This window comes from Protobothrops mucrosquamatus, unplaced genomic scaffold, assembly GCF_001527695.2.
Source record: "Protobothrops mucrosquamatus isolate PMUCROS unplaced genomic scaffold, P.Mucros_1.0 scaffold183, whole genome shotgun sequence".
Classification (NCBI taxonomy): domain Eukaryota; kingdom Metazoa; phylum Chordata; class Lepidosauria; order Squamata; family Viperidae; genus Protobothrops; species Protobothrops mucrosquamatus.
The window spans coordinates 516532-533295 of NW_015386542.1; positions in this window are offsets into that span (position 1 = coordinate 516532).

Sequence of the window (16764 nt, forward strand, 5' to 3'; positions counted from 1 at the left end):
TGGAATTGCCTGGGGCCATGTCATTATCGGTAGAAGATCCTCAGAAGGAGCAAAGGATGACCCGTGCTGCTTATAGGCGTAAAGAGAGAGAGCAACAAAAAGAAACAGTTTCTATAACATATCCACAGCCTTCGGAGCCAGTGGGAGGGGCGAGGCCAAAGAGATCTGCAGCGACAGACATGCAAGGAATGCTTAGCAAGCTTTGTAAGCCAAAAGATGGATAAATGCTGGAAATGAGACTTTATTATGGAAATGGAACAAATTAGTTTATTATATGTTTGTAAAGAGCTTTTTGTTCTTTTTTTTTTTCTGAAAGAGGTAAAAAATTAAGATTGGGATTTTATTTTATTTTATTTTTCCAGCTGTGAAGCAGGAGGTATTGACTTAAGATTTTATTGAAAGTATAGACTGGAAAGGGAAGAAAGTGAAGGGAAAATTTAAGTGTAAAATGTAAGAAAAAATTATGTAAAGTTTAAATGTTGAAGGTGGATAGATTATATTAGATGTATGGAGTGATTAAATGTTATATAGTTTTTGAGTAGATATATTGGTTTTTAATTAATTTAAATTAATTTAATTGCCTTATTAGAGTTAAAGTAGGTATATATTGATAGTATTATATTTGTTTAGTTAAATTGTAATTTAGATTTGGAATGATCTGTTTTAATCCTGTATTTGGTTCCGGGAAGCTTGGGGGGGGGGGGGAAGGGGATTAGGTGTATTAAAACAAAAATTGATGTATTCATATGTTATAGGTAAATAATAATTGTACTGATAAGAGGAAATGCTCGGCTGGTATCCCAACTTGCACTCGAGGAGGTGGTCAGGAAGAGGGGGGATGTAGAAGTGGGAAGGAGGAAGGAGGAGAGGTTGTGGGCTAGAGGTAGGAAGGAAAGGTAAGTGGATGAGGGCGGAGGCAGGGCGGGGACTGCCGAGCGTTTCCGATAATGTATTGAGTTGGATTGGTTTTTTTTCTTGTTTGTGTTATAAATGCATCATATTACTTATTGTTTAATTATAAAAACTAATAAAATTTTATTTTAAAAAAAGAAAGAACGTCAGAGGATAGGTTTTCTTTAATTTTTCCAATGTAACTTTTCATGGGGAGATTATTGTGACTAGAAGTTGAGAGAACAATGATTATCAGCTGATCTAGAATAAAATGTTATAATTTTGTCAGGAGAAAGATGAAAACAATCTTGTTATAGATAATGTACTATAGCTGTTGAAAAAAAATAATATGCTTCAGATATTAGAGAAAAGCTTTATGTTTTCTAAAACATCTATGGAGATGTTTTAATGTGAATTTTTGCACTAAGCAGGGAACTGACCTAAATGGCTCCTATTATATTTTTCAAAGAAGAGCTTGCAATTTGTCTATCCCAGGAGGGAACTTCCTTAAATTTAGAAGGCACATCTCTCACATTTTTCCTGAGATCTAAAATAATCTAGAATGAAGTCATGAATTTAACATTATTAACACTGTGTTTTGACTTTCTATCTTCCAGAATAAATCAAAGATTTTCTTTTCTATGTGGCAGTAGAGTAACCATAATCTTGCTTACGTTTTTATTCTATCTTTGCCACAAAAAATCAATCTGATAAGCCACTAAATTTTCTGAAGTACATTTTTTCTTATAAAAAAAAGCTAGCCAGTCAGAATTTGTAGAAAGTAATGCCTTTATGCAAAATATTGTTAAGTGTCTGCTTCAAACTGTAATGGGGAAGCTTGTCCACAATACTGCCTGAGATGCTTATTTTTGTTAAGATAACCAGAATTCCTGAAAATAAGAGCTAAGTATCAGAAAAGCTCACACAGCAAAAAATACCAACAAAGTATTCAGATACAGGTTTCCCTTCCTAGTATTTGTACTAGTTTTCTTTTCTAGCCCCAAAGCACTGCTTTTCATCATAAATAATGTTGATCTTGAGGAAGTCCAGACGGAGAAAAATTCCAAAGGAGTGGAAATTCCAAAGGAGCATATTTTAACTCTTTTTCTTTGCTTGCTCCACATAATACAAGAGTTTTGTTAAATGAGCCCTTAAGTAAAGTCTTTGTTAAGACTTTATGTATTTATAAGGGCATAAGCAGAAGGGTCAGAGAAGTATAAGAAAAGAATAGACATAGCCATTGCCTGAAGTATAGTTTTGAAGGCTTAGTTCTAAACTGAGTGAGCACATGCACACAAGGCTTATCTGGAATATGTGAAGAAGAATAAGCACTGAATAACAACAATGTTCCCTGCTTCTAGCGTGATTAAGAAAGCACAGCCTTTATGTCAAAAGTGATTTTAATTACCTTTGGATTCTGATCTTTTTATTCTTTGTGTTCATTTAATTGTTGGTTGCAAACTATTTGGCAGCATCTTTCTTGCACTTGCACTTTTGGGGATGTGGTGATAATAGCAATATAGAATGAAATGTGTTAATAACTTTACTGAATGTCTTAGCATGAGGGTAGTTTCAGCCAATTAAAAAATGGAGAATTGAGGAGGAAATTGTTCGATTTTTAGCTATTCAGTTTACACTTGTGCCTAACAGTGGTTAATGAATCATCATGTAATGGTAACAGTGAGGATGTGGTTCTATCTCCAGCTGAGGCTAAAGTCAGCTAGTTAACCCTTGTGTTCTTCTGCCAATGAGCCAAATATTAATAACTTTGTCAAATTATTGGAGAACCTGCTTCTGTTTCTTGGGTACAGGGACTGTGTGTGGATATGTATGTGTGTAAATACTGAGATTTTAATTCTCCAAACCTTCCCCCAACTTCTTAATTGTCATGTAAAGCAGGTTTGCTTTGTGTAACTCCTTTTACCAAGTTTAATAAAACAAAAATGATAATAAAAATGATAATGTTTTATAGGCCAATTGGCAAAAAATGGACAATCATGAGCCAAAGTCTTATAAAAATATATGAAAATTCTGCAAATATGAATGACACTAGGTCAAAACTGGCACTCTTGTTCTGGCAACAGCCTGAAGTTTGATGTAATGTTGCACTTTACCTATAGCACTCCTTTTGTTAAGCACTGTGGTAATTGCTGCAATTGTTGTATTTTTTGGAGTGTGTCACTAGAAGGGGCGTTGTCTTACCAGAACGCCTTTTCTCAGCATGATAATGGAGAATCCACAAGTGGGTTGTCTTAATCTGCCTGCTCAATAAGACTAAGTCTAAAAGGTTGCCACGCCTCTGCTGTGTGAGAGTACCCCAGTTTGCGACAAAGGTGAGGCACAGACGTTAGTCCGATGCTTATGCTCCTCCTGCACTGGACACGGGACCAAACAGATACTAAAAGGGAGGGGGTGGATTCTCCATCATCATGCTGAGAAAAGGCATTCAGGTAAGACAACACCCCTTCTCCAGCATGATTGGATGGAGAATCCACAAGTGGGACATACCAAAGCCCTGTTGTCCCTAAGGGGGGAAATTAGTTTGGGCCTGAGTCCCACTGGCTGATACCACTTGCTGTAGCACCCGCCGACCAAACGAGGCATCCGAGGAGGCAAATTTGTCAATTTTGTAGTGCTTGACAAACGATGAGGGCGAGGACCATGTTGCCGCCCTACAGATCTCCCCGATAGATGCCTGGGTCGCCCAGGCCGCCGATGCAGTGGCACTGCGGGTGGAATGGGCAGTGATGTGTCCAGGAACGATCAATGACTGTGACTGGTATGCTTGGGCAATGCAAGCCCTAATCCACCTGCCTATGGTCGATGAGGAAACCTTCTGACCCATGGAAGAGGGCTGGAAGGAAACAAACAGTGCTTCGGCTTTCCGGAATGCCAAAGTCTGTTTGATGTAACATTGCAGAGCCCTGCGAACGTCCAGAGTATGCCATAGTTTTTCTAGTTCGTGAGATGGATTAGGACAGAAGTTAGGAAGCACCACCTCCTGGGACCTATGGTACAAGGAATTGACCTTGGGGACAAAGGAAGGATCCCAGGCGAAGGGTCACCCTGTCTGCATGGAAAACGCACAGGTCCTCTCTGATGGAGAGGGCAGCCAGCTCGGAAATTCACCTAGCCGACGTGACCGCTACAAGCAAAGCCACCTTCATAGACAACAGTTTTAGGGAGCACGTGTTAATGGGCTCAAAGGTTGGCAAGGTGAGGGCCTGTAAGACCCGGGGTAGATCCCAGGAGGGATAATGGCGGACCACAGGCATTAGCTGCACCCTTTAAGAAGGAACGCACCGTAGGGTGTTGTGCCAAGGGGGCGGAATTGTCACACAGGAGCACTGTGGATAGGGCTGACACCTGCCTACGAATGGTATTTGGAGATAATCCTTTGTCCAACCCATCCATCAGGCTCAGAGGGGCGAAGCCCCGCTGCAGTAGGTGTAAAGGTAGCCTGCGCCCCAGATAGTGACATGCTTTGAGTGGTAACCCTCTGCTGTCCTGGGTGACTAGAGATAATTGTGTCTGCCTGTGCCGTCTCCCTTGGAGGGGACCAGGCCCGTGGGGCTATGTCACACGGTGGATCACAAAAGAGGTTTTGTTTGTATGGATTAAATTTATTGATATTTACCATATTAAAATTAAAATTGGTGCATTGATAAATTTAATAGGTCATATTTATTTAAATTATATAACAACTATAATAACACTTTATATATTATATAAAATATTTTTCATGAAAAAACATTTTTAACAAAAAAATGAGAATAGTGATATTGTTTTACATTTTTGCAAATATTGTCAATATCTGGCAATTAATTTTGATTTCCTAGACTGAGAGGGATTTGGAGAATCCTCAGGGGTGCTCGAATCACACTTTAAGAAAAAATGACGTAGATTATTACGTACAGTAAATTATTTAGAAACTATAGTTAGATGTCCCCTAAAATTGAATTTGTCTTCTGACTTAGTTTACTATCAATTATTATTCCAAGATCTCTTTCAAATGTATCTCTAAAGTTGCATCATGCAACTCTGAAGTTGCATCTTTCCGTAATCTATCCTATCTAATCATCAAAACCATAAATCAGAAGTTTTTCATTTTTATACAAAAAGTCCATGAGGAGTTTCCAGTCACCAATAAATATAGACATTGTCTTTCCTTTAACTCAAGAAGTTGAAATCAGTTTATCTCACCAAGATCAATCAATTTCACCAAACATTCCTCCACAGTGAGTACAATAGTATGAAATCATTCAATTTTTGTTCATATAATAATCTTGCTGCAATACAAATAGTCATGTATTGAAATAATCTTATATGTATCTTTTCTAACTGTGTACCCATCAACCCTAAAACGAAAAGTTCTCTCTTCAATTGAATATTTATTTAAAATCCTCTGTATCAATGTATATATTTGAATCCATTTTTTTAGCTTTTTTACATGTTCATGTTCACATTTCCAACATATATTTGAAGTGCTTTTATACATTTTAGATAATTTCTCTCATGTCTTGTACCAACAGTATATCATTTTATAAACATTCTCTTTAAGATCATAATATAATGTAAATTTCAATCCTTTTAGCCACATTTTTTCCATTGATTCATCTGTATATTATAGCAAAATTCTTAGCCCACTTTATCATATATTCTTTAATCTGTTCTTCCTGTTTCAAAATTCAACAAAAGTGTATACATTTTAGCAATTGCATGTCCTTCATCAGTGCAGAATTGTACTTTAAATTCTATCTTACTTTGTTCCATAATTCTTTTTGTCTATTTTGAATATTTTTGATAAGTGTAAATGGGAAAACCATTGACAGCTGTGACCTTTTCCTACTAGTTGCTCTCTATATTTAATTTAATTTCCAATAATTCCAGTATGTCAACAATTTGTCCTTGGCTGTTTTTCTCTTCCATGAAATGCTTCTTGAGCTGAGGTCCACAGAAATGCTTCAGACACAATCTGGGTTTATATCTATTCCATATTATCAGTATAACATATCTAATAAAATTATTTTTAAAAGTACATTAATTTTAACTTTATACTATAAATATCCATGCCATCCAAACATCTGGTAATTAATTACCTTCTAACTCTAAAAGACTCATGTTCTCAGCAATAACCATTCTTTCCTCCAGATAAGCTGCAAAATACAATTTCAAACCCCTTTCCTCTTTCCTTTGCATTCTGTAACACTTTAAATTTAAATTGTGGCTTTCCCCCCATGCCATACAGATTTAGGTATATCATTTTGCCATTATTTGAATAGTATATCAATTGTGAAAACAGGTATTGTTTGACATAAAAACGTAATTGTAGCAAAACATTCATTTTTATCAGAGATTTAACCCAACAGTATTTTATTTATTTCCCAAATTCTAGGCATCAGTATAAATAACAAAAGTCATGGTGTGTTATTTCTGATTTTTCATTGAGTGGTTTAATAGGTTGCATTATATAAACACTCTCACTTAAAACATGGGGTCATTAGTTCAGGATTTACTCCATAACTCCTACAGAAGGTAACCATATTTCAGCCATACTGTATATGATTTTAGCAACCCTTAGTAGGTGCAACTAATTTGGTGCCCGCAAGTCATAATCCAGGTAATTTACACCATAATTCTAGAGTCCAAACTTCTCACATAAGTATTGGCAATGGGTATAGCCAATCAATTCATTTTCAATATCATTTGTTTTTTTCCCAATTGATCTTCATTGACTAAAAAGAACATTATCAGAACCAATTACTATAACTTTTATCTTTGTCTTCTCATAGCCAACAGCTGCATTTTCTCTGCCCTTTAGAGAATCATAATCCTATGTCCTGTTCTAGAGTGTCTCTTTTCTTCCCCTGAAGGCTCAGCGGTTGTTTCTCCTGCAAGGGCCTAAATCTTTCCTGATTTCCACTGGGACAGATCTTTCAAAAATCTTGAAACCTTTTAAATATTACTGAAAATTACAGGGAATCCCCATTTATCTGCTTAGGAAAAATTAAAATCTAAAATGCTGTTTATACTAAAATGCTGGTTACAAAATGGTTTCTTACAGAAGTATTACAATATAATGCTTGCTGTGAATGATACACACATTGTCAAAATGAAAAGAGATGATTTTTTTTTTGCAAATTTGCAAATAATTATGTATATGGAGGTATGCATCAAACCTGCCCCAGTGGGTTCCCTCAGGAAAGAAAGACTCTTGAATCCATCGAGTTGAATCAAAAGAACTTTTACTGAGAGAAAATGGATGCAGTAAAGTCAGGCGGAATCTGAAAGTCCCGCACAAAGCATAAAGCAATTTGTTTGGTATCCCAATCCCAACCCTCCTGACCAGTCCACTGGCAGCCAATGCAATGCCAACAAGATGATTGAGAATGCTGAGGTGCAAGGCAGATAACAGGTCACACTCAAGGTGCCACAGCCTTAGAACCTGGCAAAAACTGTCTGGGAAGGAGCACGTCCCAACTCTGAAGATAATCCCCCTCTCTAATTCCCAAGTAAACAGCAGAAGTAAAAAAATCCCAAGCATGCCCCCCCCCCCCCCCCCCCCCAGCATGATGGCAGGACACCAGAGTATGAATGGTGGACCTGGCAGTATGTCTTTATTAGTGCCATATGTGTCTACATGGTATTTCTGGAAATACCCTAACCTAAAGTATCTATTGATTATTTGGGATTGCAACTTTATTATTCAGTGTCCTTGCTGATAGCTACATCCAAGAAACAGGTAATATAAAAGAAAAGATACCTAGTAAGCAGTGGTGGGATTCAGCCAGTTCACACCACCTGTAGCTAATTTTTTGTTGCCCAGGCCCAGAATGCAGCATCCACACAGAGAACCGGTTTTTCACATATTTGAATCCCACCACTGCTAGTAAGTCCAGATCCTGTAGTTTCTCTCTTTTTAATGTATAAGATTGAACTCTTACAAGTCAGACTAAAAATCAAAATCCAACATAACAATTTAACCTATATTAAAATAAGAGGCAGAGTCTATAAATGATCAATTATTTGATGTGAAAATTGATTAGGCTGCCCAAGTTTTCTGAACCAAAAATTGAGACATAAAAATTATACCGAAGTAATATGTAAACAGTCAGTGGTGAAATAGCATTATTTTTTTTTTAAATGAAATACAAGATGTTACAAACAGGCTTTGTTCTGATGTTTTTCTTAGAAATTATCAGTTCATCTATAATTTCTCTTGCCACTAGAAGCAAGTGAACATAACATTACAGGAAACATTAAGTTTTTAGATTTACAGTGTATGAATTTGAAATTTGAAAGACTGGTGTTGCCCTCTGCTGGATTATTCTATGCTCTGTTTTTAAAAATGCAAGTTTACAACACATTTATGAGTCAAAGGAGAAGGTTATCTAGAAAACATGTGGTTATTCATGTAGCATGTATAAGCAATTTCTTATTTCTACATCTTTTTATGGGTTAGGGTTAAGGTGGCAATGTTTGATTTAATGAGGTACCTATTCTTCCTACAAATATCTACTATTATAAACATTCTGTAGTTATTGTTTTATTTTCCTAGGTGTTGCAACCTTATTTGTTATACCATATAGACCAGTGATGGTGAACCTTTTAGAGACCGAGTGCCCAAACCACAACCCAGAACCCACTTATTTATTGCAAAGTGCCAGGATCGCATCAACATTGTGGTGCCCTCAGGAGGGTGGGGGGGTGGCCCACTGACCCCACTGGGTGGTCGTGGCTGGGGTGGTCGTAGCCACCTCAATGTTGCTCGTGGGGGGACGCCTGTGGGGGCCGGGCAGGGTTGGGGGAGATCCAGAGGGTGTCTGGCGGGTGGGGCGGTGGGCAGGAGGCTCGTCCTGTGGGGTGAGGCAGGGGGCAGGGCGGGGTACCATTGCCACTGGGCAAGACGAGGCAGGGGCCGGGGTGGCTGCTGCCTGACACCATCAGCCCCTGCACACAGAGGCCAGCGAGTACATGGAGGCCGACGGTGTCCGTCAGCAGCCACAGACTGCCGGCCCCTTGACCGGTGCACTCTGGAGCTCCACAGCCCTCTGCCAATACCGGGCCAGCCCTCCAGCAGCAGGCAGAGTAGGGAAGGGGGGCATGTGATGCAGACCGCTGGATGCACTTACCCATCCCATCTGTTTTTACTTGCGGTTGGAGAGCAGGTTGCTGCTGGTCATCTTGGCCCCCTCGCAGATCTTGCCCTTGGCCCATGTATGGAGCCTGTTCCCTTTGCTCACCCAACCTGTGTGAGCTGCTGCCGGTGGCGGTGCACGTGCCAACAGAGAGGGCTCTGAGTGCCAGCTCTGGCACGCACGCCATAGGTTCGCCACCACTGATATAGACTGTTGTTCTGGTATATGATTTTTTCCCCCTTAAATTATCCAGAGAGCTTTTGCTATTGAAAAGTATGTAAACACTATAACTTACAAGGCTTCTGATGTATTAACCAGCTGGTAGGTATGGAGCAAGGGGTTGTGGAAAGGTTGTGTATTATTTGAGTATCTAGTACAGGCTATTTATCAATAAGAAATGTATTCAGAGGCAATTCAGGTTTAAAATATATTTATCTGGTTCAGCATCATTTCAGATTGTCCTAAAGGTGCTTTTCCAAAAGGCAACTGGAATTTCTTGGTTTTTTCCCTTCAAAACATTTCGCTTCTCATCAGAACTGAAGAAGCTTCTTGGATGAAAAGGGAAACTTTCAAGGAAAAAAACAAGAAAGTCCAGTTGCCTTTTGGAAAAGCATTTTTGGGACAACCATGCCCTGGATGATTGAGAATTTCTATAGACATCAGTTCAGATTGCACAAAAGATTATTTCAGTCTATAATCTTGAAGGACGTGGATAGTAGACAACCATTAATTAGAGCTATGAAGAAATTTCCATCTTGTTAGAATATACGTCTCTGAGAATTTTGCCCCTCCTTCATGAATTTACATGAACTGATAATTATCCTTTTTTGTTTCAGTACAGTCTTCAGCCAAGTGCTATTCCTGCAAAGTTACCCTAGAACTATCCTACCTCTTGCTATATCAGAGAAAGTGGAAATAAATGCTGTATATATTGTATATAGAGTATGTTATTAACAGAAAATCTTAAAATACCCTCATGGGCAGTGCTTTTTTTGTAAGAAAAAAGGTGCCGGAACTCAGGCCCCCCCCCCGGCCAGGCCATTCCTTGATCGGCGAACTTTCATTCCCTTCCCAAGCCGGACTGCCATGCTATGGAGGATGGGATGGGCACGGTAGGCCCAATCCCCCTCCACCATTTCAGAACCGGGGGAGTGATCATGAATGGCTCCGCTGCCGTTGTGTGCCACTGGAGGGGCTTTCTTTAAGCTTTGCCCCACAGAACACCTGCCCAGACACAGCTGCTACCTCCTTGTCCTCTGCCAACTCTCCTGTGGCTTGCGCCATGACCGGGCGGCACAAACCTCCCCTGCTGCCTCCCTCCGCCAGTCCTTTGTTGCCTGTCTCACGGAGAATGGAGAATGCAGCAGCTCTGCGCAGGGATGCAGAGCAGAGAACAGCACTTGCTTGCTGCCCTGCATTGCCCCGCGTCTCCCTTTTCCCTTCTGGAAACGGCAGCCCCGTTTCCTGCCGCTTCTCCTCCCAGTGCAACTCCTCCCTCTTCCCGAAGCATTTCTTTGCTAACCTGCTTTCCAGCTCTGGCGCGTTTCTCTTCTGCTGCAAGGAAATGGAGTTTGTGGGACTAAAAAAAGTTCAGTCAGACCTTCCAACTCCTTGCGAGATTTTTTTTTTCGTGAAAAGTTGGAAGGTCTGACTGAACTTTTTTTGGTTCCACAAACTCCATCGAAAAAAGGTGCCGGAATGCACAAAAAAAGCACTGCTCATGGGTATCTACTCTTACAATTAAATGAATGCAATAGTTTGCAAAGAAACAGGAAAGCACTATATGTAAATATATAGGTTATATGCAGTGCTTTTTTTCTAAAAAAAAAAAAAGGTGCTGGAACTCACACATGTCATACAACCCGCCGTGCCTACCCTATAAGGTTCCATCCAAAAAAGGTGCCGGAACCCCATTCTGGGCGTTCTATGAGAAAAAAAGCCCTGGTTATATGTACAGTATCTATATTTTATTTATGTTTAATTGGGAATATTTTACATTCACTAACTAATTAACTAACTTTTCTTTTTTATTATCAAATAGCTTTTAGTATTTATTCATGGCTGTAAACTTAGTTTAAACTAGGAATATTCTATTAAACTTCCAATCTCAATTACTGACATATTAAACATAAACTTAGTTTAAACTAGGAATATTTTATTAAACTTCCAACCTCAATTACTGACATATTATAATTTAATTATTGCAGACAAACTTCCTGACTCAACCTTGTATCCAATCTTAGTCAATATAATTGTTAAAAAACAAAATGACAGTTCTGCATAAATAAATTATTTTACATTCTGATAACAGGAATTTGTCTGAATGTCAACATTTTTCACAACACAGAAAATTGTGTGCAAAAGTTATAAAGGTAAGGAATGAAACTGATAAATTTACATTCAACTTTTCAGAAATGGAAAAAAATATTCAGAGAACCTCAAAACCTTTGATGTATTTCCATTTGAGGACAGAGTTGAGATTTACTGTCAGTTGTCAGTTCACTGTTGTTATTTGCACCAACTCAAACTAAAGAATACAACTATTGCTGAAAATATACATCATGGCACAAGCATCTGAAGTTTTGTATTAATTATTAAGTAGAGTTTTTTCCCAGAATAGTAAGATTATTTATTTATATTTCATAACCGTCCATTTCCCTCCCTGCTTATCAAAACCAGTGTACTGGCTTTGCAAAATTTTGTAACAATAGCAAGATGAAGTATAACAAATAATAATGAAATACAGCTCACGAACTCCCTTCTATGCTTTTTCAATTCAGTATATACGAGATTATTATTTTAAAGCACAGATATAGCTGACAGCAAAAGCTTAATTTGTTTAATTTTTTTTGTATAGATTTTATTAGTTTTTATAGGGTTAGGAATAAGGTGGGGTCGGGGTTGGGGTTGGGATTTGGGTTAGGGTTAGGGTTAGGATTAGGGTTGGGATTGGGGTTTTTCCAAATAACATTCCCAATATTTAGCAAACAGCATAATGTCTGGGTTCATGTGTTTAACAAACAATAATAGATAATAGTTAATTATCATAAATAATATGTTAATTAATCACTCAATAGCCTTCTTCTTGATAATATATATTCAATATTACATATCACATTCCTTTCTCTCTAACTCGTTTTTCTAGACATTTATAGAAATTATCCCATATTCTAAATTACACTGTGTCTTCTTTCTCTTTTATCTTTAAAGTCAATCTATCCTTTCTGCACTTCTTCAGTTGGTAAATTTTCATTTTCATTTTTCCAATGTTGGGCAAATACAATTCTTGCTGCCATTAGTACATGTAGTATTAAATATCTGCAATCTTTCTCATAATTAGTTCCTATTATTCCTAACAAAAATAATTCTGGTTTAAAGTCTATTTGTTTTTTAGTCATTTTCTCCAACCATAAATGTATTTTAACCCAAAATCTTTTTGCTTTAGGGCATGTCCACCAGATATGATAATAAGTACCTGGTCTTTGTTTGCATTTCCAGCAGTTGTTTGAAGTATTTTTAAACATTTTTGCTAATCTCACTGGTGTCCTATGCCAGTGATGGCGAACCTTTTAGAGACCGAGTGCCCAAACTGCAACCCAAAACCCACTTATTTATCTCCGGGTGCCAGATGGGCGTGGCCCACTGGGTGGGTGTGGCTGTGGTGGCCATGGCAGACTGGGTGGGTGTGGCCAAGGTGAGCGTGGTCACCTCGATGTTGCTCGTGGGGAGGGACACCTGTGGGTGCTGGGCAGGGATGGGGGAAATCCATGTATAGCTGACAGTAAAAGCTTAATTTGTTTAATTCTTTATATTAGAACTAGCAAAAAAACCGTAGTAGTTTTAGGGTACATTACAGCCCACCTGTTCCAAAGCCCTGACTGCATGTCTAAGTAACTAGATGAAAATACTGAAACCCCAGCCACCACACTGGAACTCCATTAGATGCCTGGGGCAGATCAGTAAGATAGGCACATCTATTTCATGAGTGGTATGGCACCAGATCTTTCTTATCAAGTTATGGCATGCTGAATTAATAATAAAACGTTCAGTAAGCTAGAGGTCACTTTATAGTAATCAAGGAGTTTTTTTGACCATGGCAAAGCATAATATCAATGTCCTAAAATTATAGATCACATTGGCTGCCCCAAGATAAAAACCACATCTAAAGTGAGTAATGTATTGGACTCTTATACCACATACAGGTCTTTGGCTCTCATAGTCATTAAGAATTCCTGAGCTGTCTCCAACCCTTCTCCCACAGAAGGTAAATTAAGTCCCTGGGAACTCCACCACCAACTACAGATTTTCTGAATATTTTACTATGATACTACTATCATGCCAACAGTTGTGAGAGATTAATTGAAAAATTAATTTATTGATCTGTTCAGTTACAGAATTAACAATAGGCAGGTAGTTCTAGTTTAGTTACCACAATTGGGACTTGATTGTTAAGCAAAGCGGTCACTAAATGAAATCGTAGCTGTGCTTATGATGTTACTTCAGCTTTTTTTGTGTGTGCTTTACAGACGTGTGAAGGTTATAAATGCAAAGATTGGTCTGAAAGTACTTTTTCATCATCATTGTAACTTAAATAGTTACAAAATAAGATGGTCACTAAACAAGGATTATCAGTACATTCTGTCAATTAAAAATCAGCATATTTAAGAGAACAATTGTATTGGTATAAATATGACATTAAAATATATAAAATGTAAAATCATATTTTGAACATAATATTGAACTGTAGACAAATGAGATTATATCTCATGGTATTGAAAAATAGCATTGGAATTAGAAATTATTGAAAAATAGTGCCACCTAGACTATTATGAGAAAAATCCTTGGGTGCCTGGTAATGAACGAGGCATGCTCTGGAATGCCCAATGCAAAATCCCATCAAATGTATTCTGGAAGATCATAGAGAAAATAAAATAATCAGAATCTGAATATAGAAAGAACATAATTCATAGGAATAGATTATACAATAAAGGCAATTGTAAAACTATTTTTACACTTTTAAAAAATGGATTCACTGTTCTTGTACAGGGTAAAACCACATCCAATTCTGATCTGCCATTTTTTCCAGAAATTTGCAAATCATTTTGTGACTGAATTTGTTAAAAGTGTTGAGATTAAAACTAGTGTACCAAATGCTGAATATTACCAAGAAGGATTTGATTTTTGCTGAAGCCTGCGGACGCATTATAAATTCTACATTAGATATTTTACAGAGCCAAACAAATAAACCTACATAATTATTTACTTGATTTACCTCCCCTAAGAGTGAATCCAGATCATCTTTGTTCAATGTAGGTTCCGTTCCAGCAGAATCTTCTACCACCTAGGATTCAAAATATTTCCTTACTATGTAACCTTATACATGTCTATTTAGAAGTAAGTTCCACATGTTCAATAGGATTTGTTCTCGTGCTAAATACAGGTATTCCTCGACTTACAACAATTTGTTTATAGGTCATTCAAAGTTATGACATGTTGATAAAAGTAACTTATGAGCATTTACAATATTTACATGTTTACAACCATTGCAGTATCCCTATGGTCATGTGATTGCCCTTTGCAACCATCCCAGGTGGCTCCAACAAGTAAAGTCAATAGGGAAGCTTGTAGGTTGCAAATCAGGATCGTATGATGCTTACTTAAACAACCACAGTGATTTGTTAATGACTTTGGCAAAAATGGTTGTAAAATCAGGTGTAGTCACATGATGTCTCACTTAATGACCATACCATTAACTACAGATTTTCTGCTCCCAGTTGGGTCATAAGTTGAAGACCACCTGTATGGACTGTACTATAGTACTTAAGTTTTTATATAAATTAGGTTCATGTGTCTAACAATAACCAGTATTCTAAGGCAGTGGTCCCCAAACTTTCTGCGTCTGTGGACCAGCAGTGGCAGAGGTGGCAGAAACAGCGGTGTGGGGTGTGGGGGAATGGTTTCGTGTGCGCACCCACCATTGGCACAAATGGAGCTTCAAGCACTTGCCTGCTGCTTGCACAGACTGATTCCCAATGGGCCACAGACTGGTACCAGTCTGTGGACCGGGGATTGGGGACTCCTGCTCTAAGGGATTATCTAACACAGCTGGAGAGTACCAAGTTAGAGAAAGCTGGTGTAAATTTTGTGCATAAAATAGCTATGGTAAAAGGAAAACACCAGCCTTATCCATGAGAATTTAAAAAGTTATATGTGAATAAATTAGTCTATCGTACTCCTTTGGTGGGTCCTGCATTTGTCTGCTGATACCTCTCCCTGCCTCTCCCCAGAAAAGGGTCAGTACAATAATCAACAGAAGGAAAGTCTTCACTGGGTTCAGTCTAGTTAGAGGAACATGGATATAAGATTTTTAGTACACTGAGGTTGTTGAGCTTTGGAAATGAAAATGATTCTATAAGCTTGAGGCAGAAGCCATTTGGAACACTTTTCAAAAGAATAAGCTGCAGGAATGGATTAACATATAACCAGGTTGTATGCTTTGTGTCATAGTTAAACATATGGAGACCACTATACCTGTCTTTTTCTTCAAATTTCTCTTCAAAATTCACTTCTTGAATGAATCCTTTGATTTAACACCTTCATTTTTATTTATAAGCTTGACAACTGTTCACCTGTTGGGTCATCCTTTCAGATGTATTTGTGAGCACTGAGGGACTGGCAGAGAGACTTACCTGAACAATTTGAAACATTCCCTGCAAGGTTCCCTATTGACTTTCTCCCCTGCAAGCTTTTCTGGAAGGATGTGATCTCCATTGTCTTTTTCCCTGAAAGTTTCCTAGGCTTCCCCATTGACTTGTGGCCAAGTGTCAGGGAAGTTGTAAATTAGGATCACATAACCCTAGCAGCATGGCGGCAGCAGTGAACAATTGCTGTGTTGAAGCAGCAAGAACTTTCTAAAATTTCATTCCAACAGAAGTAATGGGTACCAGCATTCAATAACTTAGCCCATTTGCAGTACCTTAGTTGAAAATGTTTTGCCTTGTGATGCATTGCTTCACAATGAAAGCTTACAAACACAAAATTTTAGTAGTATATAGATCAACTTTGCAAATGGAACTATATTTATTTGCAGATTTCTTCCTACCTTATCTCTATGTTCTGATATCTGTTGTTGATTTAGGATTGTAGCAGTAATATTGGTTTATTTTTATCTAAGAAACAGGAATGTGTTCTGCATACCAATATCAAAATTAATAAAGAAAATCTACCAGGTTTAGCAATTGGAGCTCAGGGAAGTTATGCCTATTTAGAAATTTTTAGATTGTAACTCCCATTAATCTCAGATAACAAGGTGTAAGCCAACGATGGGAATTGCATATCACATCTGAAGCATGAAAAGTCATGAAGGTCATTTCTGTATAAACCAGAGCTTCTTTAATCCACTGGGTACAATAAGGCTGAAAAAATATGAAATGTCTGACCTTTATTGCTCGTAGTGTTTGAGCATTGGAATGTGAGTCTCCTTCCAAGTTGATAACTGTAGAGTTGTCCAAACAGGACTTACATATCAGGATTCCACTAGAACGCAATGCAAAAACAATCTTAAGCATTCCCTCAAGGCATAGGACTTGACTTGAGATTCCATGGTTATTAAACTGGATAGAGCTATGTTAGACTACAAGTAGATTCTCAAATGATTTAATGTTTTTTCCTCACATAAACCTTTTATTTAATCAAACAGCAGCATAAACATTTGGACTAGACTAAGCCTTCCACC